Here is a 27,902-nt window from a genome sequence, read left to right as displayed (position 1 = left end):
TGGTGGTCAGCCCCCAGTCCTTGGTTTGCTGTGAAATGCTGGATTCCATGATGAGTGCTTTTAGGTAGGGGACTGGGGTCTATCAGTCACTGTAACTACAGGACGTGCTGCCTCCGGAACTGATAAAAACTTGTGGAACTGAAGAATCACCAAGGCCACTCGAAGAGCCCTTGGCTTCCCCATGACATGTTGGGGACATGTTGATCATGTTGCAGATCAAACCCACTGCCACACACGCCGAGATGGGAATAGCATTTCTTCCCTGCTTATAAAATACTCTCTGGTGTGGACTTTGTAAGTGTTCTTCCTTCTGTCCAAAATGCTGCTCCCTAGCCCTGGAGCCTGATAAAGTCCTACTTATCTGTGATGACCCAGTAATAATGAAACCTTCTCAAAGAAATTCTTCCCCAACTCCCCCAGGCAGTTTCATATCTTCAGACACTTAAGAGCTTTCATGGCAATGTGTACTGATTCTACTACTAATAATAATCCACTTACGTTGTCAATATTCATTAAATTAGTAGGATGAAGGAGGTCACTTATCATGATGGGCACTGACGGATGCATGGAATTGTTGAAACCCTATATTGTACACCTGAGACTAATATAACACTGCATGTTAGCTATACTGGAATTAAAAAATAAAAACAATAAATTCTCTCAACTAAAGGGGGGGGGAGCCATTTGTTATATTAGGAAAGAATAGTTGGTTGGGCTGGCCTCCAAAGCTTCACCTCAGACCACCTGTCATGGTTGGACACATGAAGCGTCCTGGCTTTTAGTCTGGGCAGGATAGGGGCGACATTCCAGTACCAGGATGAGGAAGCCAGGGATGACCAGACGGGGGGAAATTGGCTTCTGGCCCGAGAGAAGCTTCAAAGGCAAGCTGTGAGGTGGGGAACAGAGTCGAGAGAAAGAGGGCTCATCTGCTATGAGAGCAACAAGGAGACGCTGAAGCCGGGGTGCCCAGAACAAGGAAGCGGTGAGGAGGTGCCTAACTCCAGGAGACCTGGAAGCCAGAATAACCTCCTGCAGCGACTTCTCTGTACCAATTTTTGAAACGAAATAGGCAGGTAGCGCTCTGCCACCCACGGCCGTCTCCCAGTCTCCCCGTAAGGTCGACTCACATCTTTCGTGCGTTTGTCTTAAAGGGGCAGCTTTCAGACTGACAAGCTACGTTCCTCCTACTCGGGAATGGACGTGGAAGTACCTAGCCACCCGAGAAGTAGTCACTCACTTCTTCCTTTTCACATGTTTAGCTGAAAAAACACATTTTATTATTTCCCTAAGCCACCATGGGGCTTTCCAGGTAAGAGAACGCAGATTAGGAATGTTCTCCAAAAACCCATAAGGCATTTTATTTACAGCTCTTTAAAGGAGATATCCTTTACAGAAATCAATCTTCACCACAATGGCCGCTCAGTCTGTAAGACAGTAAATCATTTCGTTGTTGGATCAAAACCGCCCCCCTGCATCTCATGCATGAGTCTTGCTAAGCACAACTGCTGGGATACGCAGCCTGCTGGCTCCAGTTCCTAATATGAACCACCCTCCCGACTATTTGTGGAAGCCACAAACTTGTTTCTCATCACTGGCACTAAGAATTGCTAACAGTCGTCTCAAATTTTGGGGTGTTTTTTTGGCCAAACACTTCAGACAGTAAGCTTTAAAATATCTCTGAAACTTCAAGCACATGCTCAGAGGAACCTGCTCCAAAGGGCAGAAGGCTGCCGTGGGTTTGGAGGTCTGGATGGCAGGGTTGGCTGGGCCTGTGGCTCACGTGCCAGGTAGGAAGGCGGTCAGCGGTCTGCACTAAGGGACTCGAACCATCGTGTTCCAGATGGACAACAGAAACTTATTCATGTATTTGAATGTATTTTACAGCTATTGTTTCTACCAAACAGGACTCCCTGCAGTTTATGTTTCCTGGAATCCCGGTCCATGGCATTCCAGCCCCAGGTATCAGAACCATGTTCTCAGGGCATGACTTAGGGGGATAGATGTTCTCAATCTTTCACCCCTTCCCCCATTCACCGGACGGTGCAGCACTGTGCTCAAGTGGGTGGAGTACTCTTTTCCCACCCACTCCAATTTGGGCTTGACCATGTGATTCAATTTGGCCAATGCAATGTTCAGTAGACAGAATAACCATGCTGATTCCAGGTCTAAGAAGGTTCACATGTTTGCACCTTTCCTCTTGTGCTCCTGTCACTGCTGTGAAGCTGCTGCCCCCAAATGAGACACGTGGAGCCAACCTGAACTCCACCCAAAGCCTGGAGCTAAGTTCCACAGCCCACAGTCTGAGGCAGCATCCCTGAAGCTCATCACGAGAAACACAAATGCCGTGGTAAGCCAGTGACTCTTGGGGCTGCCTGTTACGTGGCACCGTTGCAGCAAAAGTTGACTATGACATTGTCTAACATCCTTTTTTTTTTTTAATTTACCATTTTAACCATTTTTTAAAATGTTTATTTACTTATTTTGAGAGCAAGATAGAGAGAGAATGCGAGTGGGGGAAGGGCAGAGAGAAAGGGAGAGAGAATCCTAAGCAGGCTCTGGGCTGTCAGCACAGGGCCTGATGTGGGGCTAGATACCATGAACCCTGAGATTATGACCTCAGCCAAGATCAAGAGTCAGACACTTAACCAACTGAGCCACCTGGGAGCCCCCAAGTGATTTTTTTTCTAAATTTTTTATTCTTTAACGCCTAGTATCGTTAATGAAGTACTAGGTCTTAAAATACAGGTACAACAGGGGCGCCTGGGTGGCTCAGCCAGGCATCCAGCTTCGGCTCAGGTCATGATCTCACAGCTTGTGGGTTCAAGCCCCATATAGAGCGTTGTGCTGATAGCCCAGAGCCTGGAGCCTGCTTTGGATTCTGTGTCTCCCTTTCTCTCTGTCCCTCCCCTGCTCTCACTCTGTCACTGTGTCTCTCAAAAATAAATAAACATTAAAAAAATTTTTTTTAAATGCAGGTATAATAAAGGCCAATTTACCTGGCTGCCATTATAAGGAATGTGGGTAATTCAGAGAGCATACTGTGGATCTTTAAGTAAAATGTTCAAGAAACTGTTGATACTTGAGATTTAAGTTTCATACATTAAAAAACAATTTTTTAATGTTTATTTTTGAGACAGAGAGACAGAGTGCTTGCGTGGGGGGGGGGGGGGAAGGGGGGAAGGGAGGGAGGGTGCAGAGAGATAGAAGGAGACACAGGCTCCAGGCTCTAAGCTGCCAGCACAGAGCCCAATGCTGGCTGGAACTCACAAACTGTGAAATCATGACCTGAGGCAAAGTCAGATGCTTAACCAACTGAGCCACCCAGGCACCCTAGGTTTGATATGTTATTATGCAAACAGAGACCTGCTTCAGTTAAAATACTTCATCAGCCTAAGCTCCTGTACTGATTCCCCACAACTCTCTGCCTAAAATACAATGAACACATGAAATTTCTAGAAATCTTTTAAAAATATTCCCTGAACTTTTTACTAATTAGAAAATTCTTCTCTTTCTCGTTCCCCTGCCCAGACTTTATTTTGGACGTACACATTTTATCCAGTATTGTAATGCCATTCTTTATGCAAAATCAAATTCTGCACTTTTTATATTTAGGAGGAAAAGTCCACTTTTGAAGGCACCATTGCTCTTATAGGAAGAATGGGTTTTCAGCAGTAAACACTTTGTCTTCTGTTGGCCCCCCTCAATCTTGCCCCTGACAGTAGATGTTTCCCACCCTCTCTCCTGGAGCTAACCAGAGACAACAGCCTCTCCAGAGAACAAAGCCACCTGCCCTTTGTCCCAGCCCTCCTTTTCCTTTGTAATTTACAGCCTAGATCTACCCACAGTGGAGTTTAGTTATTTAAAGCCATTTGTCCAATTTGAATAAGACGCATGCTTCCTTTTAAAGGGAAAAAAATAGGTCCCCCATATTGACAAATTATTTTCATTAAAATTTTTGTCATATTCTCCCTTCGGTATAAATAAAACTGGATCTAAGCTCAAGGCTTACGATTCTTATATGATGATAAAATGAAGTTTACAAATTAAATAGCTTCCTCCCCTGTCCCACTCAAATTAACAATTTTACAGATGACAGATGATGTTTAGTTGAAAGACGTCCCACACTCACAAAAAGGTTATGGCAATGACCGAGCCAATGTAAGCTCTTTTGAGTAAGATTGTTTATACCACTATTCCCTATAAAGATTCAATTCTCTCCTCACTGCTTTCAAAAAAATTTTTTTGAGCATCCACTTTATGCCAAGACACCATCAGGGTATTTGGGAGACATCCATGAGCAGAACAGACGACGACCTCTTTCCTCATGGAGCTCCCCCTTCCAGTGGGAGAATACAGGCCACAAACAGCAAATGTGAGCATCAGAACAGCGCTACATAGAACAACAGTGCTATGGCCAGAGCAGGTTAAGGGGCTGGGGGCCTGGGGGCGCATGAACAGAAGGTCACGGAAGGCCTCAGTGAGAAGCTTTAGGTCGAGAAATTCCTTTGTTATAAAATAATTTTCCAAGTGGGTAAAATCATTCTTCTCATGCAGACATAAAAATGAAGGATTTTATTTTACTCACTGACCAAGTAGGAGGGAAGTAGGCAGACTTTATAACAAGTTAAAAAATACCTGAATAAGAGAAGCATTTATAGATTAGAAATATTGAAATGAATGCACAAATGGGGCAAAACCGAGGGTGGGAGAGAAGCCCACTGAACACTGCAGGACAGAACAGGATTTGCATGTCTCTAGACAATCACTACTTTGCTGTCACTTATCTATAATTAACAAAGTTGTCAAACAGCTTCCCTAAAATCAGAATCACATCGCCCAGAGGGGTTTTCTCCTGAATTCTAGACAATGCAGTTTTTCACCAAAGCACAAGTATTCCCTACAAATTGCAGCAGGTGAGGGAGTGAGCCACCTGTCTATTTAGAAGTCTACGCGGTGGGTCAGAGCAGGTTCAAAAGCCAGCCTCCCTGGGTTCCAATTCAAGTACTGGTCCTGTCTGGCTGTGGGACTTTGGGTAAGTTGCTTAGCGTTTCTGTGCCTCATTATCCTCATAAGTAAACTGGGGATGATGGTAGTACTGGGCTGCTCGAAGGATTGCTTGAATTACTAATTAGGCACTTGAACTATACCTGCTACATAGTGTTACTCAAATGTTTACTATTATTTTTCAAGCAACAAGGAAACCTCTTCATAGAGCATGCTGCTTTCACCTGGCACAAAGGCATCACTTAGATACTGTATCAGCTTGGTTGTTTGTTCATTAGGCAAGGACCCCAATACAGTCACTGGAATCCAGGGAGGATCTTCAGTTATTCAGTGACTGCTGTTTATAAAGTGACTCAAAACATGCTTATATTTTTTTAGACTACCATCAAAAAGGAAAGGAAATTTTTTTTTTTTTAATTCTGAGAAAACTCAGATCCCTGGGCACATATTTGCTGACTCCAGCTTAAGAACCACCGGTTCAAAGTGCTTAGCCTGAGGCCTCCAAGCTGCTGTGAGCCCCTGGGTGCCCACACCTCCCTTAGGGCTAGTTTTGCTCCACCTCTCTTGTGCTCCTGGAGGGTGTGGGGCAGGGAGTCACATAGATGAAAGCTGTTTGGTCAGGAAAAGAGAAGTGTTCTAAAGTGACAACAGAAGGGACATCTGTGACGACATGTTTATGACCACTGGTGATGGAGCCCACACAGGTATGTTCCCCGTGGCCTGTCAGGGCAACAGATGCGGAATGCAGAGGGGTGGGGCTCGCCACGCCAGTAGACAGTAAAGGGCTTGTCTACTGGCACAGACTGGGAGAGAAACCGAGGCAGACTATTACTTTCCACCCCCAGTCTGTGTCTCCAACTCTGTTATTTTTAAAGAATGCAAATACTACCCTTGATTCAGTCTTTAATCTGGATGGAGCCGCACAGAGAAGGATCCTATAGACTGAGTGCAGCGATCACTCTATTATCCCTGGTGCCCTCCTCTGCCCACTTGAGAGCCACCAGGCCACGTGCCACTATCACACCTGCAGCATCTCAATGTCTCTCCCTCAAGTCAAGGGCACTAGCCACCAATCCCACTCCAGCACACTAACTCCAGGCACACTTCCTCTGGCTCCTGGGGGTCTAGTGAATGCCCTGCACAAAGAAGTGGACGCTGCTCCCTCCACAGGACCAGGAAAGACCAACACTCATGAAACAGGGGGAGAGCACTTTCCTGCATTATCTCAATTTGTGTTACACCCCTATGGGTCAAATATATTTATCATTCCCACTTTGTAGATGAGAAAATTGAGGACCAATTGTGGAAGAGCAGGTGCCCCCTAGAACCGTCTATGCAGTATGTGGTCAACACACCAGTGCTAACTGTTGGTCACCAGTCCAAGATAAGAGGAGTATAAAAACCCAGAATAAGTATATAGAGATTTCTACTGAAATTTGTCATTATCACTACATCCGAGTGTGTGTCAGTGTAGGTTCATCTTACTGGCACAAGCTATGCACAAGTCAGAATCACAAAGTAGGACCATGCTAAAATGTGTGATATTCAAGGTTTTTCAACTGTAACCCACTGTAACCCCAGAGTATACAAAAAAATCTAGAATTCATTGATTAAAAGATTTAAATATAATTATCACTTTACAGGGAAAGTTGTGGGAACTGGCAACTAATGGATTGAAGATGGAATTTTAAAATGCAGCCATACTTGCTTTGTTTTAGGTTATTAATACTTGCTTAATTTTAGGGGCGCCTGGGTGGCTCAGTCGGTTGAGTGTCCGACTTCGGCTCAGGTCATGATCTCGCGGTCCGTGAGTTCGAGCCTCTGTGCTGACAGCTCGGAGCCTGGAGTCTGGCTTGGATTCAGTGTCTCCCTCTCTCTCTGCCCCTCCACCCCTCCCCTCTCAAAAATAAACATTTAAAATTTTTTAAATACTTGATTTTAGATGAAAGTTAAAAAAATTAATATGCCAAGTTTGTGGAAATGGGTTTCAAAATCTCCTTTCTAGTGCTGTCAACATACCTCTATCAGACTGGCTTCTCTTCAGTGTAATTGAAACAAAACACAGAAATAGTTTACATACATCATCTCCCGCAAGTAGCAGTGTGGTATCCAACCTAGATTAAATTCATCAGTTAGCAAGAAGTAAACTCTTTCTACACTAAACGTGAGGTATTGATAAATGTGGTGTTTGTTTAAAGTGTACTTACAGGCATTTAATACAGGGAATCACCCGTTCACTTAGAACCTTTTTTGTTTGGTTAAAATTACTGGATGGCAAAAAGTTACCAGTATTAATAATGAACTTCTATATTATTTGCCTTTGTATGCATTTTCAATGAATATTTAGTTTTTGTAATTCTTTTTCTTATTACATTTATTCCAATTGTATATGTTGAAATGTCATTTCACGCCCATAAAGTCACTAATTAAAAATCGGGCTTATGTTTTGGTATCTTTGGTCATTATTTTCCTAGTAACTTAATTTTTCTTGCATTTCACAAAATTATCAGTCCATCGTATGTTGGAAATTCTAAACACTGGTCCTTTTCCCCTGCTGGCTTGAGAAGCACTGTTCCCGAATGCCGATGTGGTGAGTACCAACCTTTGTTTTGCTTGTCGACGTGTCTCCAGCTTAGATCAGTGACAGGTCACACTACACACCCAAGAGACATTTGTCACATGAATGGATGAATAAATAAAACTGAGGGTAGCACACACCACAACGTGTACTCTTGCCTGCTCTGTAATACCGCAAAGGAACATGCATGAGAATTTGGAGTCGGCTCCTTTGGAGAAGGCCTTCCAGAGGAGCGAGCGTGAGCACTCATCCTTTAAACTAAAGGGTGTGTACAATTTTAAAGGGGTGACTGGAGAGAGGCAGACGTCTTCCACAGGAAGAGGAGCAAGAGCAAAGGCCAAAGCAAGAATTGGGATGGGGGTCTGGAACAAAATGCACCTGCAATTTACCCAGAGGCAACCTCCCCCACTTGAGCCTGAAGAAGTCACCAAGTAGCAGGCGTGATGTGCTCCCTCCAATTCCACCAAACCTCCAGCAGCTGCTGGGCTGATGGGAGAGTCAGTTCCCCCACGACTGCCAGCCCTGCTTTCGCACCTGGAACCTGAGCTCCGAGACTAACTCACGGTGACATTAATAGTGTAAGTTAAGGGGCGCCTGGGTGGCTCAGTCGGTTAAGCGTCCGACTTCAGCTCGGGTCACAATCTCACGGTCGTTGAGTTCGAGCCCCGCGTCAGGCTCTGGGCTGATGGCTCAGAGCCTGGAGCCTGCTTCCGATTCTGTGTCTCCCTCTCTCTCTGCCCCTCCCCCATTCATGCTCTGTCTCTCTCTGTCCCCGAAATAAATAAACATTAAAAAAAAAATATATATATATATATATATATAAAAGAAGAATAGTGTAAGTTAACGCTTCAGGAACCACCTCATTGCTAGGGGTCCTAGTAATTCTTTATTTCTAATTTGGAGGGAGTGGTACAAAGAGGTACCAAGAGGGTCTCTCCAAACTGCTTAAGCTTCAAGCCCCACAAAGCGTGGGCCTGCCCCTGTAGAGCCTCTTCAAGCTGCCTCTTTACTCAAAGAAGCTGCTTTTCCTCGTCTGGGAAGTGGGCATTCTCTCTGTCTGCCACAAGGTGGCGCCAGACATCTTAATGGGAGATGGGGCTGCGCAGAACCGCTTTATGCAAAGCATGAGGTTTTTGCTTCCATTCTTAGAAGTTGAAATACCAACGTATTTGTTCTTCTTTCTATTGATGGCAACCTATCACTTCTCTTTGCATGTTCCTGGTTTCATTTTTAAAGTTACACTAAGGTGGGAGTTGAGGGGACAGCACTATTTGATTTTCTAAAGCTTACATATTGTGCCAACTAAAGGAATTAGCCAACTTAAAAATATTTTTTTTCAGTCATAAATTAGAGAGCTCAAGGAAAGAAGAAAAGTGCCTATGTAAGACCCAAACAGAGCAGACAGATGCTCAATAAGTACATGTCTTTCTGCTTGCTAAAACCTGAATGGTTAGAGAAAGGAGGCTGAATGTTAACACTTTGTACTGAAAATTCTCTTCCCTTCCACTCCTCTGTCCAGAGTAGCATCTAGTAAGCATTTGTATACCATTAAATCATCAAGGTCCAAGAGGAAGGGCAGAAACCATTTCATTATATGAAACAAACCCTACACTTATCAAGAATTGGAAAACAACACTTTGTATTATTTGAGATGGCTGTAACAGTACAGAACACCTTTAAGGCATTAAGTAAATGAGGATAACATTTGGTAACTATGCCCAGACGTGAAGTCTTTTTCATTATTTTTATAAGGTGGGACAAGGATTATTTAAATTTATTTTCAAACGGCATTTTAATTATCGTCAACCCCTGCATTAAAAAAAAAATGCCATCAGTGAGGCCAAGTTCAAGTCCCTCAAAGCTCTTTTTTACTTAGTAGCAAATGTTTGTATTCTCATTCATTCTGGGGGTGTATACACAGTGTACATTTTTTAAAGACCAAGGTGAACAGGAAGAGAGGGAGAGGAGCCATTGCTCAGTCTACTTATTCACACTTTATAATAAGTTCGCAATGTTTTCGCAAATACAATTTTTCAAATAACTCTTCCATCTGAGGAAAGAGAGGAGGAAGGCACTGTACTAGAAACTTTGGAAACTGTATTGTCTCTGGGTAAATTAGAAGCAACTTGATTGGTTCACTGGATGACTTTTTGTAAGTGAATTTCCTTTGGACAAGTAAATGGATGACTACGTTAACTTGGGCTGGGAAATCACGTTTGAGCCATTCTACTTCCTCCTTCATCTGTATATGCATGCCATTTCCCATCCCACCCCACTATTGCACAACCCTGCCCATCTCATCCCGTATTTTCAGATAGACCTGCACTGAGATGGAAAATGGCCTATTTTCCCACTATGCTGTCTCACATGGGCACTTCTATGATCCCTAATTTGGCAACATCCCCAAATTTCCTAGTGTTTCTGGTACAGAGTTTGTTCTTTTCTGCACTTGAAGAGGCAGCAGGGAGCAATCAAGCCAGAGGATTAATAAAGAATTGGCTGCCCCAGAAGCACACACCTATTTCTCTGTACCTCAAAGAGGCAAGTCCATTTGAGGGGGACGGTGATGGGGAAAGCTCAGCACGCTGCCCTATCCATTACGAGCCTTCCACAAGACTTACTGTTGCCTCCACATATGCCTTCTATGGAGCCTTCAACAAGGCTTCCACAGGGGGAGCTACTCGATGTTGGCCATCATTTCATTAGTGTCATCAGCAATTCCAACATGGCACCTGGCGAACAGGCATTTTCTAAACAGGTGTGTAGGGAATCTAAATTTCTTTGGGTCTCAATTTCTTTTTAAATGTTTATTTATTTTTGAGAAAGAGAGCACAAGCAGGGGAAGGGCAGAGACAGGGAGGGAGACACAGCATCTGAAGCAGGCTCCAGGCTCTGAGCTGTCAGAGCCCGACGTGGGGCTCAAATCCACAAACCGTGAGATCATGACCTGAGCTGAAGTCAGACGCTTAACTGAGCCACGTAGGCACCCTTCGATCTCAATTTCTTTACCCATATGGAGGGGATTGTAATATCTGACTTCAGAGGCTCTTCTTTAATGTGCTAATGAGTTCATCTCTTTTTTATCTCAGGAGAAGGATGGACTTACTCACTTCTCCAGTATCTTCTGACTGCATGAGCCCTGCATCTCCCCACTTGGCTCGTCAGGTAGCCACACAAACAGAGTGTGCGTTCTGCAGCCTTAAACACACACATCTCCATTTAATCTCTTCTTTGAAAACATCACACAAAATTTTATTGGGCAGTTAAAGGAACACAAGCCTGCTAGATCAAAGCAGCCAACTGGTCACCCAGCCTTCCCAAAGTGAGGCTATAGTTCATTATAGCCACTCGGTTAACCACATCCACCTCCCTCATATATCAACATGCCCAGGAAACAGATTTAGAAATCCTGGGCACTGCAGGGGAAATGTTTTCAGGTAACCAACTGTATTTCAAAAGCAGACCACGTCTTGACAGATGAGTAGGACTGCAAAAAGAGGTATCTACAACCGGGGACAGTCCCCAGGTCTCTCCCCCCACCCCCACCCCCACCCCCCCATAGAATCTCACAGAGAAGCACAGGCTCTACTGACAAACATCTTTTCTTTAAACAGACGGGTTGTTCCTTCCCAGACAGTTTTGGACTAAAACCCAAACGTTCACTTTCTTTGCAATTGTTTTTGTTGCCCGTGTGTTTTGAGTACATCTTAATTCTGGCCTGAAGCACGTCGTCCCCCTTTAGTTCTCATACTCGGTAACACTCAGCTTCCTCTTCTGCAGGTTGCAGGCAGGAAACTGGAAAATGGGCCACAGGAAACCTGGCCTCCTACATCTGTCCCACTTTGTAATTGCAGCTCTGGTTTCATTTTGCTTTGTGTGTCAGCTCTGTTTTAACCCTCAATACGACGGCCAAACTCTGCTTTCTGGAAGAACACAGCTATTCTCGTTGCCCAAGAAAACTCACTGAGACTGTTTTTCCCTCCTCAGAGTAATTAACCCTATGAATTCAATAGGGAACAAATACTAAGCAAATTCTTCTTCAACAGTAGCCATTTGGATCAAAAGTGCATGGAACTAGAAAAATGATTCATTAGATGTCGTAAAGCTACCAATAAACCCCTGGGGAAAATCAAGTCTATTTTAGAGTACTGTACACAGAAGCTATTGTAGAGAAATAGGATTACCAGTGGTCCAAGGCTCCCTGACAAAGTTTGACTTGTGAGGCTCTGGTAAATAACGTATGAAAATAAGCTATACTCAAACCTCATTATAGTCTCTTTCATTATGACACTGTCTCAAATTACATTACTTAACAATTACCACCATTAGGTTGAACTACATGAAATTGTTGTTTTTATGGCTCAAAAACCAGTCAAATATCCACAATCTTATATAGGCAACTTAAAGCATACAATCATATACATAGAACACACACACACACAGTCACATCTCCAGAACAGTATCTTCTTCCTGTGTTTGGGTCCATGGATCTCTTTGAGAATCTAAAAGTCTCCGGGGTGGGGGGGGGGGGGGGGAGGTAAACTACAAAATACACATAATGTCAACATGATTCATAAAACACTAAAGATAATTTATAAAGCTCCAAGAGTCCCATTCTAAAGGAAAGGTTAGGTATATCCTCCCTGACCAGCAATACTGAGAGTCCATGGAATAATCAAGAAAAGGGCTCGTACCAAAATAAAAATCTGTTCCTTCTCTAAATAGGAGCTTTTCTTTTTTAACACTTAACATTTTGATGAGCATTTATCACGTGCCAGGCATTGTGCTCAGCACTTCATACACATCTCAATTTAATCCTCCACGAGGAAGTCATGACTTTAAAAGGTGAAATAAGGCGCTCACGGCCACAGGATTGACATGGACAGAGACTCCTACCCAGAGAAATCTGGCTCCAACGTCCAGCTTCTCACCATTGTTCCTCCAGCAGGGGCTTCATTTCTTGCATGCACATCTCACTGCTGCTAAGCGAGAAGTCTCATTTTAACTCAGTGGGACATGTAACATTCCCATTGTGAATCAAATCAGGAAATTTCCTTGTTCATTTCTGGCTTTGCCTCCTCTGTGACTCCAGTTATTCTGATTAGTTCTGTTTTAAGAAAGAGACTTTGAACCCGTGCTACCATCGTTTTTTAAACTCATTTCCCTTTTAAAAAGATCTGCATGTTGGGATGCCTGGGTGGCTCAGACCATCAAGCATCTGGCTCAGGTCATGATCTTGCAGCTCGTGAGTTTGAGCCCCGCATCAGGCTCTCTGCGGTCCTCACGGAGCCCACTTTGGATCCTCTGTCTCCCTCTCTTTCTGCCCCACTCCCACTAGCTCTCTCTCCCCCCAAAAAATTAACTTTTTTTTCTTAACAAAAGACATGTATGTTGGTTTAGACCCACTCCAGGTTCATTCAACACTAAATAATCACGGTTGGCTCTTGCTAATAAAGACAAAACGTGGGAAGCTGCACCTTCTGTAACTCAGCTCCTCCTCAGCAGGAGAAGTCTTCCTCTCGCTTGGGGTGTATACACAAGCCAGTGGAACAAGAGGATGCGAGTCAAGAATAGAAATTCTATGGACCGAGCCTGGCTCCAGAGATGGGGCCTAAAACCTGCCTGCATTCCTCCAAACAATAAAAGGAATCGTGGGTGTCACTTCACCTGAGAATAGGGACAGACTGGGAGCCCTTCTGAAACCACATGATAGGACCTAGAGTGGCACCCAGCGGAAGCTCACATTCGTTCCTTTAAAAACAAACCCCTCTGGGGAAGCCCTGTTTCAAGTTCTAAGAGAGCAATATTTGGGATTTCGTGGAGGATCATAACAAGCACATGAAAACAAAATGCTGCCTTGGGTTCAGTACAACTTACTTAAAATCTTGCCAACCATCCTTAAATGTGAGCTTCCACTGAGTGGAGCTTCCTAATTTCCAGTGGGTATTTTCTCTCCCATACTACCCTTGATTCTTATATTTCACAGGCCTTTGAATGGAAAATCTTTCACCTAAACTTTGTCCTATTCCTATATTTGAAACTTGATCCTGTGCGTAAGGGGAAAAGTTGGAAATCAGAACATAAATTCTCATGACAGCCACGGCCTTAAAGAGTTGCATGATCTCCGGCAGGGACGTCAACTTCTCTGTGTTTCAACTTTTTTTTTATCTGTAAAACAAGGATAAGGCCAGCCCTATCCCCTTCCATACATGAGTGCTATCAAATTGAAAGACTTTATATGTTTATTTTGAAAATAAAAATCCCAGTTATCCTTTTGGCCAATACACTGTACAAATTATCTTTAAAATAGGAATGGAACAATGCCTTCAGCTTCAAATAAAACCTTAACAGAGATATTTTTTAAATCTGTAGTTGTCTTAACATCAGGAAATGTTTGTTTGCTTACTTTTTGTTATGATAGTTTTACAAAAGTCAAAAATAAAGGAAATCTTACATACTGCTTTCACTAGGATGAGACCGTAATCTCTCAGATAAACTTGAAAGCTTTTCTGTGCTAAATAATAAGTTGGTAACCGCCAAAAGAATATACACCCAGCATAGTAAGAAAACTTCTGCATGATACAAAATGATGGTGAATTTTCCACATCCAGAAACTAAAACATTTCCTGCCAGAGCATCCTCCAAACCCTTCTATTGTGTTCAAACTGTAAAATCTTTCTAAATCAGGACTTCCTCCTATTATGCTTTAGAGGCGTCTTTCTGGGAAGGGTAGATCCAAGGCAAAAGGTAGGAACTCCCGCAGCACCACCCAGTGGAAACGTTAGAAAAAAAATACACACACACACACACACACACACACACACGCACACACAAGATAAAATACATTTAGTCAAAGAAAATGCAAGCCTTAGCTCTTCTAACTAAAAATCTGGACACCACTTCTTTTTCCATCAATGGCAAGCAGCGATATATTTTGCCTAATAACAGTGCTCTTCTTCCTGGAACTGTTCCTCAAATGCCACCCAGCCAAAGGATCACCAACATCATCTTCCCCGTCTCTCTCACACGTGTCCACACACACTGAGCGGACACCGGGGTGGGGGAGGAAGGAGGCCCCGGTGGGGTCAGGTGTGGGCTGCGACACCATCTCTTCCTCTCTGGAGGAGTCCCGAGGGACCCTGGGGACGGGGAAATGTGCACAGCTGTGCTCAGCATCCCAGACCTGCTGCAGCTCTGGGCATTTCCTGACAGAAAGGTAACCCTGTGTGCGCCTTCCTCTTCCCTTGGCCGGGCTGCACCCGGTCTGGGCCACCTCCAACATCTGCACAGCAATTCTCCCTCCCTAGCTCCACCCAGGGAAAGGTACAGAGCCTTTCCTCTTGGCCCATCTCTCCCGTGCCTCCAAATCTCTCCCCAGTAGGACCATTGTTTCTGCTCCCTGTCCTGCCAAAGCCGCCATGGGTCCCACACCCTCTCCAGGAATGGTTCAGTCTCTGCTTCATTTACTAGCATTAGAACACGTCTCTCTTCACCAGTGGCTGCTTCTCACGCATGCATGACACATCAGGCTACTAATCTTAGGAACCCTTGACCTTCTCCTCCAGCTTTCCTTCACGGCCCTAGTAGCAGCCTGGAGAGGGAGAGAAGCCGTGGTCTTCCCAGAGCAACTTTTCTGGTCTTTTCTATAGAACTTAAAGTAATAAAGTATCATTTCTTCTATCATTTCTGGATAGCTAAGTCACTGGGTGGCTCAGTCAGTTAATTAGCGGACTTTGGCTCAGGTCATGATCTCACAGTTAGTGGGTTCAGCCCCATGTCAGCAGAGCCTGGAACCTGCTTCGGGTTCTGTATCTCCCTCTCTCTCTGTTCCTCCTTCTCTCTCTCTCTCTCTCTCTCCTTCTCTCTCTCTCTCTCTCTCTCTCTCTCTTTCTCTCTCTCTCTCTCTCTGGGTTCGAGCCCCATGTCAGCAAAGCCTGGAACCTGCTTCGGATTCTGTATCTCCTTCTCTCTCTGTTCCTCCTTCTCTCTCTCTCTCTCCCCCCAAAATAAACATTAAAAACAAACCAAAAAAAGACAACTTTCCCCAACATCTGCACTCCTGGCAAAGTTATCTTTCCCTCTTCCTGGAGTAAATCTACAGAAACCATTTTATAGGTCTTTTTTTTTTAAACAGTATATCTAGAAAATGATACTAGTTAATGGATCTTGATATTCTTCAGAAGTATATGATCAGTGTTAAAACTTTATAATCTAGCATACTTGCGCTGATAATTTGCAAATGGCTAATATTATAAACATTCTTCCTTTCCGTTTCTGAAATTTAACATAGGCAAAACGTGATGGCTCCTGGAAATGCCGCGATTTAGCTGGATAATACGGGCATCAGCTTGTGTCTGGGTCCTGCTGTTTACAGTACTGGTGCAAATATAGTTACGAGTTACCGGTATTTGTGACATCTTTAGAGACTGCTGAGAAGCACAAGGCGCTGCCTTACACGGATGGTTAGCTAAGCAAGGAAATGGCCCCTCCGGCTTCTAGATTCTGTGGTCACTTCAGCTGCTCAGCTCTCGTTGGGTGCTCTTCTCAGCAAAACTCTTTCATGGTTTAGGAAATGCAAATTCTAGGCATCACCAGTTTTACATAATCTGCTGGGATAATATATTCACTTTGCAAGGGATCTATAAAAACCGGTGACTCTGCAGTCTTCAAAATGTCATCACCTGCTCATGTGGTGGACACCTGTGGGGGATTTTAGCTGCATCTCAAGCCGTGAAGGTAGACTATCCCTTTTATGCTTTTACGGTCTCCACATGCACGTTTCTCTCACATTTTTGTACATTTTGCTACATATGGTGATTATGGTACCAAACGCAGAGTTTCATCTAAACTTAAATAACTTCTAATCAAGTTCTTTTTAACACAAAGCAAAAATATGATGGCATTAAGATAAAGTGGCACACAAAACGCATCTCATTTTCCACTGAACGTCTATTTAAAATCGAGCCCGACTGGTGGAGAAGCTACGGTAAGTGGAGCACATTTAAAATATCTTCATGTGGAGTACAGTTATTTCTAAGAAAACTGTCGCAAAAATAGACAAAGAGTGACTTCAAAACTAATCTTCGCCCAATGCCATGTTATTTTAAACCTATTTATCAACCCCCCAAATGTACTGAATAAATGAACAAAAAAACCATTAGAACTGTCATCTAGTGAAGACCGATGATTTATTCATTTGTGTCTGGTTAATGCAGACATATTAACCTTCAAGAGCTCTGTAAAAACATCTGATGGAAGAGAATGGCTGTTGGTGGCATCAGAAACACACATCAGATACATACCCCAAAGTGTCTTGATGGCCCTTCCTTCCCATTCAGAAAGCTGCCATCCACTAACCTGGCTTGGCCCTTTCCGGAAATGTCACATACAACTTGATACTCTACTCTTCCAATTATTGTTCCGCAAGAGTATAGTAACTGTAAAAAATAAAATAACAGCCAGATCTTGCTGTAGATGATCTTCTCCCTCTTGCTAAAGAAAGTCACCCTTCCTACATTTTAATCAGCTGGAGCATATATGATCTCCTATGTCAAGGTCTTAAAGTTTCTACTTTCCCAAAGTCAAATTAGTAGTCTTAATATTTAGGTTAAGAAAAAAAAAAAAGCAAAGGATGTGGCCAAGGCTGGAAGAGGATGCTGTGCTTGTGGTTCGGCTCTGATTTAAATCAGAGCAGGGCAATGCCCTTATTTAAGAGCAAACACTCTAAGCTCTGGAGAACCTCCATGTACGTGGGTCATTTGTTTGATTCAAGGCATCTTCTAACAGCCCATACCTTTGTAATGAAAGTAATTCACTTTTTCTTTTTTAATTTTTTTTTCAACGTTTTTTATTTATTTTTGGGACAGAGAGAGACAGAGCATGAACGGAGGAGGGGCAGAGAGACAGGGAGACACAGAATCGGAAACAGGCTCCAGGCTCTGAGCCATCAGCCCAGAGCCCGACGCGGGGCTCGAACCCACAGACCGTGAGATCGTGACCTGGCTGAAGTCGGACGCTTAACCGACTGCGCCACCCAGGCGCCCCGAAAGTAATTCACTTTAAGAAAATGTTATCACCACTCAAAATTGCTCAATATATCCAAGTATCCTAAATGCCAAACTGAGAATTAGCACTAAGGCACCCAAAGAAGTGAATGAAGCGAAGTCAGGGAATGTCGAGGGCTGAGTGGTAGTTTTGCCTTGACTCTCAAAGATGAATTTAGCCCTCTGCTACAGGCTCAGCATGGATAGGACAACCTAGGTCTGCTTGGGGCTTAATCAGTTCCCAACCTGCACTCAGAATGTCACCTGTAGAGTTTGGAGATATTCGTTCTAAAATACTTTTAAAAAGAAAAAATGAAATAGAAGTAAAAAGTAATTCTCTACCACCCAACACCTTCTGGTCTAAGTGATGAGTATCTTGGATCAGGGCTTGGATTAGCAGAAATAACTTCCCTACTAACGCTCATGGATTCTAGATTCCAGAAGATTTCAAAATGCAAAACCTGCATCCATATATGGTCTTCCAAAGACTACTGAAGGGTTTGGTCTCTTCTTGTATGTTCTTAATGGGACCTGCTGAAATTATCAGGAATATTCACTTTCTCCTCTCCTATACATTATATTTTTAAAAAATCCAAGTTTTCTCTGGGTTCTCACAGTGAAATAATGATGCTTTTGGATGAGAACTTTAGCAAATGTTCCCTTATGCTCCCGTCCTCTGTACAGAATTAGGGCTCAGATCCTACAGGAGAACAGTGGCTCTGGATGTAGAAGGAGCACGAACTGAGATTATACAGTACCATGTTCTCTTAGATGCCTGCATCCCTCTTATTGCCAACATATGTGGAGGCATACCCACACAGACAGACACACACACACACACACACACACACACACACACACACACACATCTGTCAATGCTTATCTTTTTCACTTTCAAGTGAACTCCAATCACCAAGGCTTATATTTTAGCCTTTAAAGGAAAAATTTCCAAACTCCAATAAGGAGATAGTGGGGAGACTATATTTCCAGTTCACTGAGTATTAACCAGAGAAGCGCTCTTCTTAACTCTAAGTGTTCAGAAACTGGATGACCGTCTACCCCTTTTCTTGCTTAATCGAGCATTCTGACCTTTCTGGGCCTTGGTATCATCTTACTGAGGATGAAGAGAACTTGCAGGTGCAGATAGTGTAGGAGAATCCTGGCAATTAATTCCTACAGAGAATCCCTGAAGTTACCCAGGAGCACATCCTGGAATAAATTCTGGGGCTTATTCTGCTGTTGTTGTTTTGATCCTTCTCTTCTGACAGTTAACTGCAGAAAGAGAAATCTGCTTAATCATATGTTCTGGTTAATCAAGGTTTGACTATCAACAAACTGCTATTTGGCAAAACCAGCTGAAATTCACAGCAGAGCTAGCCTTCCTCCACTAAAAGCGATGTAGATATTAGTCATTCATCCCTTCAAATACACAGGCAGAGTCTTTTGTTATTTTAAAAATTAATCAGAAACATCATCCTTAAATTACAAAAAGTTACAAACAAAAGCTACACACGCGGGTTTTAGTATAAGTGAAGGACTTGGAACTGTAAATATTATGGAATACAGTCTAAAGAACTATGAAAACTTGGTCAGTTGAAGTCTTGATAAAGACTAATGATGATTGCTATACAATGATCAATTTTAACATGGAAAGAATTTTACATCAAGATCCTTCCAAGTTGTACTGACCTATGAATTAACTGTTAGCCAACCATTCCAGGAATAACACCGATATCAGCAACAGGGCTGAGGTTTGTCCTCTCAGATATTAACAAACTTGTTTTCTGTACCGTTCTTATAAGTCTGGATAAAAACTCTGGAAATGACATATCCTCTATAGAGTTTCTTCCTGGCTGGCTTTATGATTTAACCAAGAAATATGCCTCTTATTAATCCCAAATAATTCACTGTCCAGGAGAGGGTTGGATTTATGCATAGCAATAAAGTGCTTTATCAAGTCCAGTGGCAAGTTTTTTCCCCTTCAGATTGTTTCTAATTCAATGAATGCCAGGTATTGGACAACGTGCTGGGATAAATACGAGGATGAGAAAAACAGAACAGGCCCAGAAGGAGCTTCCAGACTTCACAGACGTGAAACACATCATGGCGCTTTCATGCGTGGGTACCCCTCACTCTCCGAATCTAATGGATTCAAGGGTTTGGCAGAGACTTCGGGTAACAAGGGAGGCTGTGCCATCAAATCTACTTGGCTCCTGAGTTTGGAATAATGAGTATCAACGAATAATCAGGGACACCAGACCCATCTCCAGAAATATAGATCACAAAGTGTTCACTACCTACGTTTGGATAGTAAGAATTTGGAGAGGGAGAATTCAGGTCAATGAGAAAACCTGTAAATAAAGGTGGCAGGGGTTCCAGAGGCCGGGGCTGATGACCAAATGACAGTGGGAGCTGAGCCTTGAAGGATGGCCACAAACTGGCAACACAGAGTGAGAACAATCTATGCGAGTGGGGGCAGGGAAGGGAATTCCCAGGAGAGAGAACAGCATTTGGAAAGGCCCAGTGGCCAAAGAGCTCACGACTGGTCTGAGGAATGGATGAAAAGCTAGTGTGGCTGGCCCAAATCACAGCTTACATTAAGGTTTTGGGTCTTTACCCTGGCAGAAACCACTGGGAGATTTTAAGCAAAGGCGTGAGGCAGTCAGACCTGTGTATAAAGGATCACTCCAGCTTGTGGGTAGACAAGGGACTAGAGAAGGCAAGAAGGAACAGGGGACCCCCTCAGACACAGCAGTGGAGGATGGACACCATTTTCAAAGACTATAGGAAGGAAGGAGCAGGGACTAAACCTTGTGATCAAAATCCCATCTGGGCCTACTCAGCATATGACCCACACACAGTCACTGGTGTCTCCAAGAATGACCCAACCGTAAGCCATTTAGATATTGTGATGCTGGTCACAAACCTTAAAAAAAGAAGGAAATGAAGCACAGCAGCTAATACCAACCTTTCCTCGAGTGTTCCTCACTCAACAAGGGGCCAGAGTGGGATTGAAGGGGAAATTTATGGGGAACCCCTTTTCCAACCACAGAATACTTCACTTAAATCGCTGTGTTATGTCTGAAAGTCGGCTGTTTGCAGAGGAGAGCAAAAATTTTCACATTTTCACAACTTTTAGAAGAATTCAAGTTCCTTACTCCAAAAAAATAGTACAACACAACTTTTGGCTTGAAAGGGATTACCCCAGTCTCTACCTGGATCACTTCACCATCCAGCTGGAAAACTGAGTTCCAGGAAGATGGAGGGATAGTGTCTCAACCCAACTGTTTTTTTTTATTATTATTTTTAATGTTTATTTATTTTTGAGAGACAGAGAGAGATGGCATGAATGGGAGAGGGCAGAGAGAGAGAGAGAGAGAGAGACTCAGAATCTGAAGCAGGCTCCAGGCTCTGAGCTGTCAGCACAGAGCCTGACACAGGGCTCGAACTCATGAGCTGTGAGATCATGATCTGAGCTGAAGTCGGACGCTCAGCCAACTGAGGTACCCCTCAACCCAACTGGTTTTAAAGGAATCTACTTTTTTCCTGCAGCACACAGATTACTTTGGGTTAGCTTAAGTGGCATTAAATAATGTAGAAGGGACTTTTCCTCCTATCCTATTGCTGAGGAAATCTACACATTTTAGTGATTTATGTTTAACCAAGCAGATTAAATAAAAATACTGCAGTATTTTATGAAGGTGTTCTGGGGTTTAATAACCTATATGGTGGAATCATGAAATTGTCAGAACAAAAAGAAATAGCTAGGGCATGTTTTGGGGTGGTAGAAATATTCTATATTTGAAGGTAAGGGGTATAGATCTCCTGGATGTATACAAAAACACTGAAGATCTGTCCATTTCCATGTATGAAATTATATCCCAATTAAAAAAAAAAAAGGACACCTACGATCTCAGATTCCTTGTTCTACTGCTTGGAGTAAAGGACTCCTGACCCCAGTCTAAGAGAAGGCATTAGGTAAGTGTGTTTTATATCTACCCCATCATTCCCATATTTATATGTGGAAAATTAGGAATTATTATTAGATATGGAATCTTTAAAGATACTTATGATACCATGTGCTTTAGAGCCTTTTTTAGAGCAGATATGTGAGTAAATTAATTTTAGTCCAATTCAAATTAGAATGTTAGTATAACCATCATCTTAATTTCTTTAAAAATATACAAATAAGTCTTACGAATTATAAAATAACCCCATTTAGTTCTTAGAATTGAATAACTACCTTCCAGGAATGCAAATTGAAACATATCATCGATGAGTTACTAATTTCTAGTGGCAATTCACACCAAATTACAATTTATTGAAATGACCAATTCAAGGTTTATTTTTAAACTGCTGACACATATGTTAAGTTTCAGGTAATGGATGAAAGGCCATTTTTATTTTGGTTATAGGCAGGAGTCATAAGGAGTCAAATTTCTGCCCAGAATAGTTACTTAAACTGAATGATCTACCATTGTTGAAGGCCTTTAGGATTCGTTAACAGATGGTTTTATACACACACACACACACACACACACACACACACACACACACACATGCTGATAACTCAACTTCCTGGGGCTGCACTTTTGGTGGTAAAGACAGTTGTCATAGTCTCACTGCTGCAGTTTCAACCAAAAAGTTGGATGATCTTAATTCAAACTGGCCATGAGCAATAGTAATCTTGAGATACGAATCCATTTAAAACACCAATTTCAAAGTTTGGAAACTCTCTGGATATAAAATGAAACACTAATAACTAAGAATTGTCTCAGTGTGCAAGAGACCTCTTCCTCCCTCTTTAAAGTTCAAGGTATATTTTCGGTTTAACCTAGCTTCTCTTTTTTCATCATCTAACATTCTATTTTGATGTGTAGGGCCCTGGACTTCCTGTTACTACATCTTGATATTCTACTGCAAATCATGACTCATTCTTAAATCATAGAGAAACTCATCAAAATCCCAAATTTCACAGCACATATGAATTCAGTCTTTTAAGAGGTCAGCATTCTTAGGACATTACTTGGAGCCGCAGAGACAAAAACACTGAACAAGTCCATGTAGAAATTATGTCAATCCACTGTTGAGTCAACACATTTATTAGATCAATAAATATATGCTCTATGTGTAGTAATTTTGGTCTTGGTACTAGTTATGAAAATGGGTTACATGATATGTTAGGTAAAAATAAGTTATAAAACAGCAAGGATAGTGTGACTCCAATGAAAAGTTTTACGTATGTGTGCATGTACGTGGGTATGTGTCCATACACACACACACATTGTAGAAGACTGAAAAAAATATACACCAAAATGTCCACGGTGGGATTATGGGAGATGTTTATATTTTTCTTCGTGGTTTTCTGACTCTTCCTAATGTAATTCACATTAACTATTTTTTAAAACAGAAGTAAAACCTCCTGACTTTTAGAAAATATTGTTATGCTAGTGTGATCTCAAATATACTATAAATCAATCTACAAAGACAAAGGGGGAATTATGGATAACCAGGACATAAAAAGCTCTTGCCGGAAACATACAGAAAAATCTGACAGGAGTGGGGTCCTTCATTCAAATGACCCGTGTTGCTCCCGTGTGTGTGTGTGTGTGTGTGTGTGTGTGTGTGTGTGTGTGTGTGTAGGTGCAGGCCCTCATGAAGGGGCAGAAGCCAGCTGCCTGCAGCCAGGGCACAGCCAGAATAGAGAACCCATTTCTTTTAAAGTTTAATGAGGAACCCCAGGTCTGGAGAACATGGAGATGGCTGAATCATTCCCTAGGACTGGAAAGGAGCAAAGCAGTATTAATTCATAGGCAGTAATTCACCATCACCAAAAAAAAAAAAAAAAAAAAAAAGGACTCTACTCCAGGAAGTCACATCCTTGGACAATTTTCTGTTAGTGTTTTGGCTTTGTCAGTAGGTAATGTTCTATAACCATATTGGTTTTTTGAATTGGATAGGTATATAAAAATAATTGGGTAGCACAGAACACACAAAACCCAGTATCTGACAGCTAAGAAAGGAATATTTTAATTTATACGCACTGACTGGAAGGACTTTAAAACCGATTTCAGGAAAAGATTCAAGTTCCAAAAAGTTATTACAAATATAAATTTCAATATATGATCTCAGAGTTACATTTACTGTATATTACAGTTTTGAATTATTAATTTTTTTAAATAAGGAAAAGAGATATTTAATAAATGTTTTAGGAAACTCCAAAATTCAAACAGGGCTGAAAAATCACTACTTTCCCTATCTGGGCTATTGCCATTCTGGTCCAAAAAGCATTAGTATCAAGTGAGCGAGGTTCAGAGATGGTCTAATTCAGCTCACAAAGGTAAACCATCACAATTCGTCACTTAAATGTCCTTCTATTACGTATTACTGACCAAAAAGACAGAAAGGGAGAGAAAATTCATGCACACTGTATTACATATGTGGCAGAAAAGTACAACTTATAACTTGTAAATGTCCTATCCATTGAATGGCTGCCTATAAAAGACTTATCATCATTAATGTAAATAAAGCCTCTCAATCTGGCCACTACTGACATTTGGAGCTGGAAAATTACTTTGGGGGGCTGTTCTGTACTTTGCCAGATGTGTACCAGCATTCCTAATTCTTTACCCCACTAGATGCCAATAGCACCCCCTCTGGTTAAGACAACCAAAATGTCTCCAGGTATTGCCGAATGTCACCAGGGGGAGAAAATTACTCCAGAAAGTCTGTTTATCCAGACTGGTTTGTAGTTTGCTCCAAGGGGCCTTTCTTGAGCCTTTGGAAAGCTTTTTTCCCCTTATCTATTTATTATAAGTTCTGTTATCCTACTCACAGCTTTCAATGCAACAATTTATTGAGCATCTACTCTGTGCCAGGCACCATGTTAGGGACATCTGTACTTGTGTCCACTGACTCACACCCTAGTTGAGCTGTTTTCAGGACATGCTTTGTGACCATAAGAGAAACGCCAACACCTCAAAAACCCTCAAGAGTATGTCCCCAGCTACAGGTTCCTGTCAATAAAGCAACCCCACAGTTCCAATCGGGTTCCTTAAAATTCTTTACCCTTTTTAGCAACTCTACACATTTCCAACATTTAAAGGTTTAAAAAGGAAAAAAAAAAAGGCCAGAAGGCCTTTGCTATTTTGCTATATTTGGCACAGAAAGACCATCAGGGGGTTTTGCAGGCAGGATCATTACTGGAAACTCTAAAAACACTTATGGACAGTCTTCTTAACTGTCTGACCCACATGCCCTCCTAACACAATTTGTAATTTTATAATCCCCATAAATTGAAACCCATAACTGACCTATCCCAAATAAATGTGTCACAGACAGAGAAAAAGGGAGAGAGATCAGAGGGTATTTTGTTTGGCAATAAAGCAATAAGGCTCAGAAATCGATTTGAGTTCATTAATATATGCCTGGAACATGCTTAGTTTCTCATCTCCTCTGGCTCCCCACTTTCCACACCCCCTCCAACAAAGACATACGCACAGAAGAGAGAGGATGGGTGTGTTTAAGCTGCTTGGGCAATAGAAATTTTACACACACACACACACACACACACACACACACACACACCCTACACACAACTGGGAAAGAAAAACCTGTAAGTCTGAAATCCAAAATGGCCAAAGTGACTTCAAAGTTTCAAGATAGTGCCCTGAAAAGGTTGTTGGCCAGCTGCACCTCTAAGTAAATAAAGCCGTAACTTGTCTCCCTCTGCAGCACAGGGCTCCCCGGGCTGACAGTGGCTGCACAAAACCCCTCCTGTGCCGAGCAGCGGAAACTCCTAATGAGATTAGTTGGTGTGTGTGCAGACATTACTTAGCAATGACTAAAGGGGCTCTCTCTTCCTGCAGCAGCCAGTGGAAAATTCAGGGAACTTTTTCCCCCTGCAGCAGCAGAATCCCTTTAACCCTCTCCCCAGCCAACTTCCAAAAACAACTCAGCCTCCCCCAGCCCCCGTCGGGCTGGGGTGCTGGGGGTAGTTAAAGACCGGCCAGGGGCTTCCAAAAGCGGGAGGGTAGGAGGGGGCCGGCGGGGAAGGGGCGGGGGACCCCTCGAACACTACAAAGGAAACTGTAAAAGGCACAAATACATAAACCTGAGAAGGAGCAAACCAGTTTCTTTGTGAGCTCCTCTAGTGAGTCATTTTCAAGATGCTGTCTGCTGCCAGTTTCAAAGCGGAAGCGCATGGCAATTAGTCTTGCCGTTTCCAGACAAGCCAGAAACTCTCCCGACACTCGTTTTTTTTTTTCTAAAAAGCCCCTTTTGCAGTTTCTGAAATAACATTTCTTACTCCCACCCCCACCCGCCACCTAAATGCAGCTTGTCCTCACGAAGGTTCGGTTCAGAAAATATAACAAAACCGAGACCTCTTATTTTTCTTTAACTCTCCAAAATTTTAATTCCTCCTCCCGAAAGTTACAGTAGCATTACAGGCCAACATTCAGTTGCAAGCTGAAGAGCCCCTTCCTAAAGAGCTGGGGGCTCCAAGACCGTCTCCTGCCCCGAACCTCTGCCCAAACCGTGTCCAGTAAAGACTCCACTGGCTTTTAAAGGTCCACCTGGGCGTGCGCCTGGGGCGGTGACCCGGGCGGGGGTCACCTGCCGAACGAGAATGGAAGCGACCCCCAGCCCCACGCCTTCGCTCCCCACGCCCTCCGCTTCCCCCTCCACCCCTGTCCTCTCCCCGAATCGGAGCGTCGGTGCCCACTGCCACCCCAGGGGAATGCCAGCCCCGGCTGGAAGGTCGGCGGTGGTCCAGCCTCCAGGCACGCAGCCCGTCCCGCCGCCGTTCCTCCCAGGGACCCCAAGTCTCCACGTCCCCTCCTCCCCCCACCCCGCGCGCCCCCTCCTCCGAGCTGCAGCGCAGCCCCAGGGCAGGGTGCCGCCGGCGCGGGGTCGGACGCGGCGCGGAGCTCCCGCCGGGCGGGCGGCGCGGGCGCAGGAGCATCCCCCTCGGCGCCCCCTTCCCAGGCCCGCAGCCCACCCCGCGGCGCCCACCAGCCCCACCCCCACCAAGCCAAAGAAAAGAAAGAAAAAGCACCCCCGACGAAACTTTGCAACTGTCCGAGCAACAGGCAGAAACCCCTGCTACCTACCCAGATGTGGGGGAGCTTTCAAGATCCTTCTTCGGGGGAATTTCTAGGAGGAACCGGGCGAAAGCCCCCGACTTTCCATGCTGACAGGCGTCTGCAGACGGTCTGTTGCTCTTGTAATGAGATCCTGATTTTTCCCCCTTTTTTTTTCTTTCTCTCGCTCCTCTTTTTTTTTTTTTTTTTTTTTTTCCTCTGGTGTGTGTGTGAGAGCAGGAAGTTGGAGCAGTCAGGCCGAGCCGGCTCACTTCCTTTACTGCATTATTCCCCAGGCGGTGTGCAGTCTGTGTAAACAGGCTTTTCCGCCCCGCGCCGCGCGCCCCGGCCGCGGCTGTGCGCCGGGGCTGGCCGCCGAGGCCCGCGCATACTCCGCCGCCTGCGCCCCGCGCGCTCGCCCCGCACCGCGCCGCGCCCCCGCCCGCCGCGCGCCCCGCTTCCTGCTTGGCCACCCCAGGGGAGGAGCCTCCGGACCCTCTGTGACTCCGGGCGGCCGCAGCCCCTCCCCAAGGCCGGGGACTGCTTGGCCAGAAACCCAGAGAAGCGGCCCCCCGGCGCGCGGGTGGGGACCCCCGGCTGCGGTGGACCCGGGGATCCCTCCTTTCCCCTGAGCCGGGAGGCGGGGGGGGGGGGGGGGGGTCTCTGCGCTGAGCACTGCAGTGGGGTCGTGTCTTGCCCAGTTGGCCTGGGCTGGAAGGCCCAAAGCGAGGAGGCCTCTAGACTTGGCTGTTTTCTGTTAGCTGGGATGGCTGAGTTGTGGGGCAGTGGGGCACGGGGAGTGGGGTGCAGAGTTGGGTGGCTGTGGGCAAAGGGCTGCTTTTATCGTGGGTGGGGACGTGATTGCTTAGATGTTTTGATGTCCAGAAAAGGAGGCACGGTTTCTGTCTAGAGTTTAAAAAAAAAAAAAGAAAAAAAAAGCCAGAGCTCAGAGTAGGGGGCCCACTTTGGGGAAAAGAATAAGGAGCCATAAATTGGAAGCCAGGATTTGTCAGGAAGAGACCTTTCTGGCCGTTTACTATGGCCTACCACAGGCCCAACCTTCCCTGCCCTGCAAAGGAGCTCCGGAGGGAAAGGAGCAGCCACCAAGGGGGCCCGAGTGACTGAGGCTTCAGAAGGAGGCTCTGTGGTCGCCAGACAGGACTATAGGCCACAGGATCTCTCAAGGACCGCCCA

At 44.0% G+C, this 27,902-nt stretch overlaps 1 protein-coding gene across 2 annotated transcripts in view; it reads right to left on the bottom strand.

Annotated features, from left to right (window-relative positions):
• Positions 1 to 27,135, bottom strand: part of ELK3 (ETS transcription factor ELK3) — a 68,122-nt gene extending 40,987 nt beyond the window's left edge. For both annotated transcript variants that reach the window (XM_047866307.1, XM_047866306.1), the window contains exon 1: positions 26,739 to 27,135. The gene's annotated coding sequence lies outside the window, so the exon portion shown is untranslated. The remainder of the gene's footprint in view (positions 1 to 26,738) is intronic.
• Between the last annotated feature and the right edge of the window lie 767 nt (positions 27,136 to 27,902).

This window comes from Prionailurus viverrinus, chromosome B4 (genome assembly GCF_022837055.1).
Source record: "Prionailurus viverrinus isolate Anna chromosome B4, UM_Priviv_1.0, whole genome shotgun sequence".
In the NCBI taxonomy this organism is placed as follows: domain Eukaryota; kingdom Metazoa; phylum Chordata; class Mammalia; order Carnivora; family Felidae; genus Prionailurus; species Prionailurus viverrinus.
This window is presented reverse-complemented; position numbering and strand designations above follow the sequence as displayed.